This window comes from Trachinotus anak, unplaced genomic scaffold, assembly GCF_046630095.1.
Source record: "Trachinotus anak isolate AG129_WGS33_773 ecotype Australia unplaced genomic scaffold, CSIRO_AGI_Tana_v1 ptg000004l, whole genome shotgun sequence".
Taxonomy (NCBI): Eukaryota; Metazoa; Chordata; class Actinopteri; order Carangiformes; family Carangidae; genus Trachinotus; species Trachinotus anak.
In genome coordinates, this window is record NW_027273855.1 from 23,455,924 (window position 1) to 23,469,955 (window position 14,032).

Here is a 14,032-nt window from a genome sequence, read left to right on the forward strand (position 1 = left end):
AGCTGTGTAGTAAGCAAATTTTGTTACTGGAAAGAGGTGTTGCAATTTAATTTTTTATTAAAATATAATTTATCAGTTTTTATGAGCACCACAAATTTAATTTTCATTTCACCATTTAACTCCATTGTATTGGGGTTTGTAGTAGAAATGTCAGCCAGATATCTCAAAAACTTTGATTTGTAATTTGGACTGTTTAAATTTCCCACCCATCGGCCCCTGTACCCCAACAACATCCAAATCCTCTCCTCTACAGCTTTTCTTCAGTGTCACATAAATCCTCCAGCTCCAGTCTGCTCCCCTCCCATCCTTCATCCCATCCAGCTCTTAGTTTCTCCACCCCTCTACTCCTCCATCCAGCCAAGAATAGTGTATGTGCAGTGGAATCTGGGACTATGAACAAAACTCAGCTGGTTGTTTTTATTGTGGGGAGGCTCCCCCCTCAGCGTAGTTACAGCTGCCAAATACGTCATATTTTCCCATTCCATGCCAAAGCACACCCCTTCTAAACTCATTGATGGTAAGATAACATTTGGTGGAATAGAAGGGTGGGAGGTAGAAAAGAGCACACAAGAGACCAAGCAGGACCCTGAGGTCAGAAGGTGTAGTCTGCATATTCAGCCTGTGATGAAAATTAAAAACTGATTAACTCTCAGGTTCATGGAAAGGTTAGAAGAACACCAGGAAGGTAATAGAGACAGAGCCCATCAAGTCTTTGATCTTGCATGACAAATGACTTGAAACATTTGGTCACAATTTTGTGGAAACATTAATAACAGCATAAATATTTTTCTGCAAATCCCCAATAATTGTTTCTCAATCTTTCTGGGTTTCCTGTTGCAGAAGAAAATAAAATAAGGAATGCTTACCAACTTCCTTCCTCTCCGGATCATCATGCATGGTGTTTATCTGATCGGAAGAGTGAATAAGACAATACGACCTCTCTGGAACTTAAGCAATAACAGAACAATATCTGAACAAATTCTCCAACTATAAATATAAATTAGTCAGTGATTACACTATGTAGTTATTCCCAGAGCACTTTAAGACAAATAAAGAAACAACAAAATATCCTGAGACTAACATTCCCTTTTTTTTTTTTTTTTTTGTCATCCTAGCCTGAAAAGAAAGAAGACCTTTACCATATCAAGCAGCAAATTATTTAAATCAGTGAAGAAGATATTTTTCTTTTGCATTTCATGAATAGCTTAAACCTGCAATAACCAACTTTTGGCCACTTGGGGGCAGCAGAGGCGGCATGTAAACAACACTCATACACCTGTATTATCTTCCTTAATTTGACACGGCGATCTCATTAGCAAAGAGTTGCCCGTTTACACCTCCAGAAGCTATGGAGCAACTTTATGATTCATTTGGATGCTTGTGTCTGGCGCCCTGGCGGAGGTAAGTCCGGTATTGACTCTTGTTTTTTGCTCTGTTTTAGCTGGGTGCTGATTCCCGATGGAGATAGCATGCTAGCTGCTAATAGCTCAGTTTGAGCCTCTCACGTATTAGCATCATTTCCGGTCAGAGGGCTAACCGTGGGTGTCTCTCAAAGGTCAACTTTAAAAAGACTGAAGACTGTTGTTCTGAAGGTAAATAATAGAATGAGTGGCACTAGCTTCTGGCTGAAGTGCTCCACTGTTCACCAGCACATTGCAAACTTTGTCAGTCACCTGTTGCTGGGCAGGCAGGGTGAGGTATTTTGGGAGCCAGACAGTCAGGGTACAGCTGTAAGAGCAAAACAATGAGCTGAAAGAGGCTAAAATCCTCCATTGGCCTGAGGGGGAACTGCAGAGTCAGGTGATAATACCTCACAAGCGACCCATTTTCACACACAGGTTGTCATATGATGCATTATTTACATAAACATGGTAAACATCAACAAAAAAAGTGGTATTAAGTTTCCAAAAAATACAGAAAAGGCATGCTAATAGGGCAAGATAGAGGAACCAAGTTTCCATGTTCTGTGTCCACTTATAGTCAGAGTAAATAGAGCTAATATAATACAATACAGTGATTAAATGTTAATTGACTTGCATGATTTTCCACTAGCTGAATCACACTGTATCAAAGCCGGAGGGTCAGACAGGGATAAATATCTGGATCCTTTCAAGCTGACAAGCGATATTTCTTCCAAAATGGATACCATCCTGCTCATAACCATGACATTATTAACCCTGGCTTGGCTCAATTAATACTACATGTACAGCATGTGAGCTGTTGAGCCTGTTTTAAGCAAAGAATATAAACCAACCGGTCAACTGACACATTTATAAATAAGCAAGTATAGTTTGAACAGTTGGAGTGGAAGTTTTAAGAATGTGCTCCACTTCATCTTGATTAAATAATTTAGCAGCAAAAGGGTATTTTTTATCATGCAACACCCCTGCATGGACACAACAGCATGTATCCATCGGCTCACACATAGGCACTCACACACGCAAGACAACAGGGGAGGAATTTAATATATTCTCACATATTAAGAAAAAAAACATGTATCTTGGGAAATGTACTATGCAGTTTCAAAGCTGGGATCCACATTAAGGGAGGGGCCCTCCGGAAGACAAATATGGGGCCCCACTGACTAATGTGCACACATGAGGGAGTGAACAGACACATCCTACATGTTACTGTCCATCAGACAGCCATGCCAAAGGCCATTTAACTTTTAATCGGTTTTGCAGGGTGACTGTTTACACTTTCAGCCCTGGTAAAAAGTTACTGCAGGGGGTGTGTGTGTGTGTGTGTGCGTGTGTGTGTGTGTGTGCATGCATGCATGCATGCGTGTGTGTGTGTACGCGCGTGTGCATGTGTGGTATGAGGCTATACTTCAACTTAATTAATTTTAAGGTGTCACCATAGAATTTTCTTAGGAATCTATGCTCTTTACCATCTTTCTGGAAATTAAAAAATAGCTTAAATCGCTACGAAAATGAAGGGACAGCATGACATTATAAAAGTAATGAATAGCTACCCTGATGAACAAATGATGAAAAACTCATTTAATATTTTGTCTCCATAGACACTTAAACAACAAATAACAATGGAAACTGAAACTGATATCCTGTCTGTTTCCTGCACATTGCTCTGTGCTGTCGTTGTCTATTACCAACATCTGCTGTAGGAAACAATCTGGAAAGCATTGTCTCTCTCTTTTCCAGTGATGCAACTGTCCACAGATGCGTCACACCCTGTAGTACACCGTAGTAAAAGTCCATGCTGTTGATTGCAATCTAATGCTAATTTACAAAAGCTCACTTCAGTGGTGCAGACAAATTTCACAGCAACACCACATATTAGTTTAATTTATTAGGCTGATAGTAAGTAGTAATTATATTCCCTTCAAAATACTTTTCAACTGAAAATTAATTTAAAATGTACACGCTTTAAAATTAGCATGTGTGTTCTACAAGTGATTTACATCAGTCTACACTGAAATAATCCAAACTATAGATAAAGTGAAGCACACAGAAGAAAGTGAAGTCTGAATGTGATATTGTTGGGTTAGGATGCCCCCTGCTGTGGCCTTGAGAGCAAACTGGGGACCAACCTCGGACAAACTAAAGAAAGCAAAGTCAAAATGAAAAAGAAACAAATGAAAGGGAAAAGCAATGAATTTTAATAATTTTAGAAAATATATTTTACATGGCTCAACCAAAGTTTTATCTTCAGCCCAGCGGGAGTCTGTTCCACACAGTGTTTTGTCCCATACACATTATGTAAACTACAATCTGAATAGTTCTAATAAAGTTGCTTGGTAAATGCATTCATATTCATTTTTAGTAACCTAAAAAGGTAGAACACAATATACATGTTGGGAGTCTACTGAATACAAAATTAAGCATTGAAAAACTAAACATACTAAATACTATACGTGGTATATGCACCATTCATAAATAGTAACTGCAGTAATAGCTTGAGATTACACATGTCCAATTACATTCAGTACCCATTCTTACCTCCATACCCCTGGCTCCTAGGGTACAAACTCAAATGATAGAGGATTATTTCTCTATTTGACATCTTCCTGTCAGTGACGGGGTCCTACATAAACACAGTTTTCTGCTTAAAGTAAAAAAAATGTTTCACATGAAGGATTTCTATTGGCTTTGTTTCTATTTGTGTTTTTGTCTTTGGTTGTATTGCTGTTCTGAAGTTTGCTTGGCTCAGCGATGTCATGTATTTCTGTACACCAGTATAGTATTGCTAGGTTGAAGTGATATTTACCCTAATCTGGACCTCTAACTGTACTGTGTATTTCAAGTTTTTGAGAATTGAGTGTTGTGCACCTTTTAGGCCACAAGAGGGCAGGGCAGACTAACATTATATGCTGATTTGGAGTGGAAGTAAAACAGCATGCATCGTTATTCTCCCAAAATATTAGGCCGTAGCCAAGCATACAGTTTAATACATACAGCTTTAGCATTCAACTACAGTCAGTCCCCAGGGAAAAACATGGATCAATCAGTCATCTATCACACTTCATACAAGCTGAACTGTGTCACAAAGTACTCTTTCTAACACTATTTAAGGTTGTATATGCTTCCATTTATTTGGCTGGCAGTGAGTTTTGTGCTATATAGGAGCCGAGAGCTTTGGCACTTGGAGTGCAGGTTTATGGCTCTTTCCAGTGTCAGAAAAAATGTGTTCATTCATTTTTGAACAGCACTACATTTTACAGTTTAGCACAGTTTGAAGCCAAATGTTATTGTTTTGCATAAGGTGCCATCATCAGCAATTAGATCTATGCAAACCACACCTACATGGTCCTGATCAAACAGATTATTTTTCATTTCATTTCATTTTTAAGTTTTTTAGGAGTTTTTTTTTAATGTTAGTTAGCTTAATAAATAATAGGATAGAGGATGTTTGTTTTTTCCCTCAAACTCTAACATTGGTTATTGCTTATTTAGTAATAAATATCAAATGTTAAAGAGACACACTTTGAAGACTAAATTTTAAACTATGTATTCAGGGCTTTTTAAGCTTTAGAGTCATTAAGGTGTCTAATAGATGCAAATCTACCATTAAAATTCTTATAATTTATGTAGTATAAATATAGTTATTTTTTTCTAACAGCTTTGTGATTTGTATGGGCACAGGAGCTGTACCACTATTATTAGCATATCCTCTGTTGAACCTTTAAATTTGGGGAAATGCATTTTGTTTTTTAAGTGAAAAGAAGAAAATACAACCCATGCAGCAAACAAAGGAGCCCTTCTTCAAATGTGAATGAAAATGCTACTATTTATTTCATGAACTTAAAAAAATGGGGGGAAAAAAAGTAATTGTGGAAATAGTAATTGTGGAAATAGTAATTGCGTACAAGAGTCTGGGCACCCTTCTAACTCAGTACTGACTGATTTCTGGGCTTTTAAGATAACATAGCATGTTTAAGATCTACCCACAGGACGGTTAGGTTGTTTGTGTTTCTTGAAGTAGTTCTTTGTATTTCCACTTTATTGACTGCATGACATTTGCATTCAGAATTATTTGCTGATATTTAGTGGAATCCATTCTTCCTCTAACTGTGCCATGTTTCCTGTACCACTGGCTGCCACACAGCCCCAGAGCAGAATATTTCTACCCCAATATTTAATAGTTCGGAAAGCGAGAGTTGCTAGGTACCGGTTGCCAAACATTTGCACATCACAATTGCTGTTTTTTTCCCTTATTTTTTTTTTCCACAAAGTTTATGAAATAAGACGTAACAGTGCAACATTTGAAGAAAGGCTGATTTTATTTTATTGTTTTATGTATGTCTCTCTTTTATGTCTGCAGAGGTTGTATTTTCACTTGTATTTTCGCTTCAAAAATCAATAAAATATGTAATTTGCCCTGGGGCGCCAAAACTTTTTCATACAACTGTATCTAATAATAAAAAAAAAAAATTAAAAAAGTAATACATTAGCTTATTTAGAAGTAGTACATCATACTATCAGGAAGGGGTAGGGAGCTGAGACCATGTAGTATGGGAAAACTATGTTGTTGAAAGTTTGGTAAATCTGACATCAAAGGAACTTTATCGCCATGAATTTCTGCATCAGACTTAGTTTTTCCGTGAAGAGAAACAATTTACAACCACAAAGTCAACAGTTACAGCCTTCCCGTTGGTTATCCAATTGAGTGAAAGGAAAAAAAAAATCTAGCAGGACAGTGAGCCATTATAGGCAACATCATTAACTGATCATGCAATGAGAATTTTCAAGATTACAAGTGAGCTGTATTACAAGTTGTATGGCCTTGACATGGCCTATTGATTGTCAATTATTTATATATTATATATTATTATGGACTGATATATAAAACATGCTCCTCTAAGGTTCTGTTTCAGAAAGTAGGCTTAGTGAAAACTCTTAGTTTGTTAACGCTGAGATGAGGGAAACTTTTCCGTTCCAGAAACTGAGCGCACTCTAACTCGAGGTCAGTTACCACAGTAATTTACTTTGTTAATTTAACATACTTGCTGGCAGGTTTTCTTCAACTAACCTTGAGTTTCTCTCTGTCTCTTCCTGAAGAAGCTGTCTGACTTGTCGCTTGATTTCCTCATTCATACAGTCGATATCAAAGCGCATTAATTTGCATAAATTTATCTTGAGGAGATTAAAATCCTAATTGGACATTAGTTTGTTACCCAAGATGTGATTTTACTAACTTTACCTCTTTTATGATCAATCGGTCATCAGAGACAGTGATCACATTCAAATATAACACATCATGGCTTCATCCTCAGCTCAGAATAAAATCTATACACTATTTTTCTTTATTAAACTGAGACCCCGTCAGATTGTCAATCAGTTCCCCTGTACTGAAACTTTTACTGTACATTAATCGGTGTAAATGAAAAAAAAGTGTGTGACACATAAGACTCTGATCTGTAAACAATCATTTCTTACAGTGGGACTGGTCGTACTGATGGAACATTCTTATCATAGTTATTGATATCCTATTGTAGATATGTGATATTTCTGAGTGAGCATGATTGTAGTGCAGTGAGTTTTTGACAATAGGTTCCATATAATCTGAATTTATTTTAACAGACTTTCAGTTTGTGTGTGTAAATTGGCTATATGTTGAAATATAGTCAGTAAATGCTGTTGAGTAATTTTTTAAAATGTAAAATATACCACTGAAAATTTACACTCCTAAATGCTTTTTCAACTGCAAATCACCAGAAGTAATAGAGGGAAGGCTATTACTGGGTCAGACAATGAGGTTCCAATCATAGATTTATTAGCTTATGTCTTATCTGCTTTTTCATAACATTTTCATCTTCTGCTGCTAGCAGCACTTTGTCCCCATTAGGCTACAGCTGAATAAATCTATTTCAAAACAAACAGAAGGGTTCTAGCACTTTCCATCCATTAAGGGAATTAAAGTCTATGGTAAATAATGTGGTCTGCACTGTAATAGTTTGAACTTTTAAACTTTAGACTCTTTCTCCAAGTCATTGCTGCTGTTTTTTTTTTTTTTGTTTTTTTTTAAAGATAAATGTGCATTGACACATGTTTATCTCTCTGGCTCCACTGGATTAAAATGGAGGCTCTGCTCTTTATTTACCCGTCGCCATGGTGAATCGCAGTATCGGCGCTCCATTGATGATGACTTCCTCCCCACGCAGGCTGTGAACATGCTCGGAACCGGTCGGACTGACTCACATCAGCTGTTCTTGGACCGGAGCCTCGGGTTTTCACATTTTCGGGGTTAATCGGCTCAGGGCTCCGACGCCTCGGCTCCTCAGACCTCCTTTGATGCGCCTCATGAAACAGACTCCCGCTCTGCGCCTGTTTGTAAACATGCGTCAAAATCACGTGATCCTGTCGACGCATTAGGGAGCGACATCCAATCGGGAAACGGGGGTGTGTGCGAGTGGGCGTGGCCCGATTGTGTTGTTGCCGTGAAAATGTCGATGGACCAGGTTTTTTTTTTTTTCCGTCAGGGCTGGGGACCACTCTGCATTTAATAATAATAATGATAATAATAATGATAAGAGGGTTAATGGGAGGTTATGGCTGCGGTGACGGAGTAGTGATAGTAAAGGGACCGGAGGTGTTGCGAAAGAGGCGCTGTCGGGGCGACCCCCCCACCCCCCACCCCTCCAAAAGAAACTATTTATTTACATCCACTTTCTGCTCCGGTGAGTCTTATACCATCATCTGTATGGATTTAGGTTGCAGTGCGTCTGTGGTGGACGGTAGGCTGTTTGAGAAACGTCCCCATTCATTTTCCTGTGTAATATTTCCATAATGTAATAATATCCATGCTTTGTTTTCTAAGTGTATCATTTCTTTTGTAACTGTTAAATTGTGTTTTTTTTTGTTTGTTTTTTTTTTAATTTAAGGGGAATGAAGAATCACGCATGACCGTGATTTCATTATTGCGATGTAGTGCGCAGTTTCCAACGTTGCTTCCAACGTTACCCGGAAATAAGCGAGGTATTTGCTCTCAGCTGTTTCCTTATAAAACATGTCTGTGCGGATTTGTGGCTCATTCTTCGTCGGAGCCTGTGACAGGGCACAGGAGCAGGGTGGGATGGAGAGGTGTGCTGGATGCTTGCTGCGGGAGGATGTTGCGCACTTCATTTTTACCTCAGGAGTGAGCGGTCTGGTCATCCATGCGGTGCTGCGTAATCATTCAGTGTATGAGGTAGATGTTTTACTGCTCAGTGTCTGTTGTGTTTGTTGTTGGGGCTAAAGATTTAAATATATTTGATTCAGCTCGGGATATTCTTTATATCACATCTTCACCTTGTGATATCAAAATTGTAAGTAGCATGATACTAAGTTTGATTGAGTTACAGAGGAGGAAAAAAATACTTTAAAGTAGTGTACTGTGGGGGAAAAAAAATCATAAGGAAAACTATATGTTGTTACAGCTTTTTCAGGAAATGTATTTTATACGATAGTGACTTTGAATTTTGTCACGTCAGTGTCTGAAGATTCTCTCATGTTGTGTATAATATCCTATTCCAGCTGAGCTGGGTGTATTTAAACTTAAACATGCGTAAAGAAATGTAAAATTAGTTATCACTTAATTCAGGAATCTTTTGTTATGTAAAGGCCTAAAGTTAAAATTATGTAAGATTGTTTTTGACATTGTCCATTGCAGAAATATGTTACCTTCAAGGAGTTTATCTTTTTAAAACATATTATTGATTTTCTGAAAAAGCAGATTTTTAATGTTTGTAAACCTATAGTGCGTGTGATTACTGTGCCAGCGCCTTGACTCAGCTCCATCCATCCATCCAGAGGTTTCTATGTCATACGCACTTTTTATTCCTGATGTAAACAAACCCTCCAAAAGCAATACTCTTCTTCAACACAGGATGGCGTATTTGTGCAGGCTTATTGCACAGCTTGTACTGAACATGAAATCACAGAAACAGTGTTCTTGGAATGAGTCAGATATTTTATTGGGATTTATTGATGCAACACTACAGACTGAGGGTACAACAGCAGCTTGCACATCTAAATGAGAGCCAGTAAATGTGTTTTTTCTTTCCTAACTATTCTGTTGACAGGAGGACCGGCATATCCATCTGTTGTGCGTTAGAGAAAAATAGTCTGACATCAAAACCCCAAACTGACTGCAACTGATCTGATGACCGTTTGAGAAGCACAGTAAGAGAAAATGTTGCCAGTGTTGTGATAGAATGTGTCCTAAGGAAATTAATATATTAGAGAATCTAACAAAACAACAGAGGGAAGCTTAGAAATTTAAATTGGTTGCTATTCATCTTTTTACAGAGGGAAATTAGGTATTGCTTTCAACTTTCTGTGAAAGGCAACATAAAAACGAATGGCACAACAGTACAGCATCCCAGTGTTTATATCAATTATTGTCAAAACGTCACAGGATAACAGTTGGCTAGCTGCGTATTGGCAGTATTTAAGTCCAGGGTGTGGCTATATATACATAAATACACATACATTCAAACAAACAAAATTCTAAAAGTTCGCAGTTGCTCAGAATCAAAGGGTCGCATTATGTCTGTACAAAGGTCATTGTCTGACTTGTCCAACACAGATGCCAGGAACTCTAGAGCTGAGGGGAAATATTTTAGTTCACTCTGTAGTATGTTTGACATGTCATGAAATAATTCGTGCTGGGGGTTAAACTCTGCAAGACTTCTTTTTTTCTTCATAGAGTACATGACGCTGATCTGTGCCAGAGAGAGCCTGCTTGCATTCTTCGGAGTGGAAGCTGCAAAGCAGGTAATAACAAAAAATAAGCACACTGTTTACTTCTCAATAAAACAGTGTAAAGACTTAGTTTTTTTTTTTTTTTTGCTTAAATGTATGTGTGGGTGCACTTAGGATCTATGCCCATTGTTCCCAGTACAGCCAAAAACAATATCAATGGAGCTGACTGGGCATCTTTCCAGGGAAGAGATTAAGGTTTAGGAAGTAGAACAGGCATGGCTGATAGATGACATGGCTAAAATTAACACTGCCCACTGGATGAGGAGCATAAATAGCAGACAGGAAGGACCAGTGCTCGAATGTGTCTTTAAAGCTGTAGCGTGTCTCGGTCAGCATTAAACACAAACCACTGTCGCACTAAAACTTCCTGTTCTTCTTAGAAGCTACAGGCGATAGGATATTGCGTAAAGCAGGAATTCCCCAGTTATCAACAAAGCTGGAACACCTGTAATGATCGGGTATGGATATAGTAGAAGCCATACAGACGTATGATTCAGCATTAAATGCATCAGTTATTTGATATAGTGCAAAGTAAATGCATTCAAAATGTTAATGTGTTATTGTTATCTTGCATAGGATGCACATATAGACTTAAGAGAAGATAGACCTCAATCCTCAGATCAATACCCTTAGTATCTACCAGTCTGCTCAGAGCAAACATGCTTTGATCCCTCAGATCCCTTACATTTCCCATATAGCTAGAGGATGAAAGCTGATGCTTTTACCAATGCTCTGTGTAAGGTGAAGCTGTGGGCTCCATATCCTCTGGCTCCAGTGGGGAATTAGAACATCACGAGCTACAAGTGCTTCAGGGAAGAAAATTTACAGCCACAAAAAATGTAACTAGAGGATAATGGAACATTTAAGGCATTAAAATAAAGGTATGGTTTATGCTTCAGTAGCCCAACCAGTACCCTTTGTATTATCCTATATAAAAGTACAAGTTTGAAGCAGTCAGTGAGACCGCACTGCAGCATAGAAAGTATTCTCAAAATGTCGCTGACTGCAGTTCAGCACTTGAGTTCAAGCCAACAGTTATGATGTTAGGAGTAAACATTGTCCCCTGTGGAAGTATTCTTCCAGGTTTTTGTAAATGATGAATTATTAATGAAGGCACTTGTTGAATGCACACATTATTATATATCTCTGTGATGATAAATGTGGTGGTGAGCTGACACAGACAGAAGCTTTGTTTACCTTTTGTTAACCGAGACAAAGCTTTCATTTCAGCTTGGCGTATAAAGGGGACTTTATGCTTCAGAAATGCAGACAGACCTAATGGTCACAGTCTTGTTGAGAACAGACGAGCTCATAAAAGAGACAGACCAAAGATTGTCCCGTTTATTGCCATGCTGGATATTGTTTACACTATTGCAGTGGTAACACTAACACAAAACTGACTAATTTACGACATTATTTTTCATTGGACTGACCTTTCCCCAAAATAATTATGGGAGAAATCATTCATAATGTGTTTCTTGATTTTTAACTTTGTGCATAACAGAATCTCAGTAAAATTTGATCCCTTTATTTTATATATGAACAAGTACCTGTCCTTTTCCTCACTGGAGTCATTACAGCTTTACAGTTCAATTGAAACTGTTTTGTTTACTGGAGTATTCCCCAATTGTCTTGATTCATTTCTGTGTTATAAGACAAATGAAATAATTTAAATGTTTTTTTTGTTTGTTTGTTTGTTTTTAATAAGCCACCATTGATCTTTAGGACATTACTTTTTGTTACTTTTTGTCTCAAATGTGTTTTTCTCATTTTATCTTCCCACAGCTCTGTTGTCCAGTTTACATTCGAATTGAAGAATCATCTGAACAAGGTATGTGAACAATCAAATGCAAGGCCCTGCAAAGGCCCAAATTCTTAAAATAAACTCTGCTAATGTTTGACTGAACTGAAACGGACTATTTATAAAACAGGAACACAGTCCTTTTAAAGATACAGCTACATTCCTCTTTTACATTTAATATCGTACACTTTTATAAATAATATATACATATATTATTTCTTTTCATGAGTGGATCGCAGTATTGTTTTGAGATGGAATAGAGGATAAAACAGTTCTTTGTTTACTTTGGATGAGGTCTGTGGTAGGAAACACCTAGAACTAACAGAGGAAGTACATGTGGTAGCCTTATTCATGGTGAAGTGTCAGAGTTTTGACAGTCAGTCACCTCACACTGCGCTTTTGTATTTTTCTCAATGCTAGCTCTGTTCTAGAAGTAAAAAGCAGTAACACTGAATGAGGAGCAGAATGGGTTCTATGTCAGAAATCACTTTGTCATCCAATGTGTGTTACAAAAGACTCGCACAATAATGTAAATATTCCCTTCGGTGCAGATTCAGAGATAAGTAGAATCCCTCATTAGACGGTATTTTAAAAGCTAGAAGACCATCTGAGTGCTTATGCAACTGATACATAAGCTGGTGATGTGCCTTTAAAACCAGTGGGTTGTCAGGTGATCAAGGAGGCTCAGTCAGCTCAGCCTCACAGACAGAGGAGCCAGAGTGTGTCTCTAGCCGAGAGCAGAGAGGAGAGCGCCGGAGAGGAGGGCAGCGCAGAGGGAGAGAGACCCAATTATAAGGGGACATAGGGGGAAATGGGGACACAGCAACGTCACAGAGTGGGGGACAGGGGAGCCATGGTGGAAGGGTCCCTTTAACTGCATTCTGCTCGTGCTGACTTGTCTTGTGTGGCAGCTAGCAAGTGTGTTTCTGGCTCAGCTTGATCAAGAAGCTGCGTTGTGCAGCCACAACAGTGGTATAAAAGCACAGAGAATTAAGTGCTGCGTCACACTCAGGAAGAGGAATAGCGTGATCGTGCGTGCGTGTGCATGGTTGTGTGTGCATGCGCACGTACATATGCATTTGTGTAGGGTCTGCTGTGCTTCTGTGTATGTGTTAGTTCGAAGTAGCAGTCTAATCGGAGATCTGCTGTTGCAACCAGATGAAAATAAAGAGTGCGTGTGTTTGAGAGGCAAGCAGAGAGGGAGAGAGGGAGATACAGAAAGGGAGGGAGAGCAAGTCAGAGAGAGAGAGAGAGAGAGAGAGAGAGAGAGAGAGAGAGAGAGAGAGATTTTGGATTAGTTGCTACGTCACTTTTTCATGTTGGGAGAAACAGAAGCTGAGATAACAGAAGCCCAGAGTCATCGAGTTTTCCACCTGAAGTGGACACAATGGTTTCGGACAACCTCGGCTTTCTCCTCCTCTTCCTCTTCCTCCTTGGTAGTTGGTCTGCTCTGCCTGTCGCTACTATATATATATATATATATATATGTGTGTGTGTGTGTGTGAGTGTGTGTGTCTGTGTGAGCCGTGTAGTTCCTGTGAGCTGGTATCGGGAGTTTCAACATGGATGCTGAAGATGTAACACAGTTCCTCTAGGTCTTGTTATGATAGCATGGTAAGGTGTGTGTTGGGTGGACAGAGATGCTACAAAGGGGTTAACAAAAGAATATTCTGGAGGTTTCTTAATACCACAGCGAAGCTCAGTCAGGAATGTTTTGTCGAGAATTATCGAGGTATTCGTACATCGCCTTTTTTTTTTTTTCTCCACCATCACTACAGGGAATATGGATGATTACATTGGTGTAAATAGGTGAATACAATCATGCATGGTGCCGTATGACCTATTATAAAACAGCATTAAATGTTAAATACACCATTATATGGGAGTGTGTACCGATGCAGCCAGGTGGGCAGTACACCAGCCATCAAATGAAATTACAGGATAAGTTGGTTGTTAAATTCAGCGGAAAAGCTGGCATTTTTCATCTCCCTACATACGTATATAAAACATATATATGTATCTGTGTTCG

General features: G+C 38.6%; 1 long non-coding RNA gene across 7 annotated transcripts in view; it reads left to right on the forward strand.

Annotated features, from left to right (window-relative positions):
• Nucleotides 1–14,032, forward strand: part of LOC139621041 (uncharacterized) — a 20,647-nt gene continuing 6,615 nt past the window's right edge. For 4 of the 7 annotated variants that reach the window (XR_011690913.1, XR_011690915.1, XR_011690917.1 and 1 more), the window contains exons 1-3: nt 8,149–9,620; nt 10,147–10,214; nt 11,988–12,033. This is a non-coding gene — a long non-coding RNA (uncharacterized lncRNA). The other 3 variants (XR_011690914.1, XR_011690919.1, XR_011690916.1) reach the window with 3 other exon arrangements.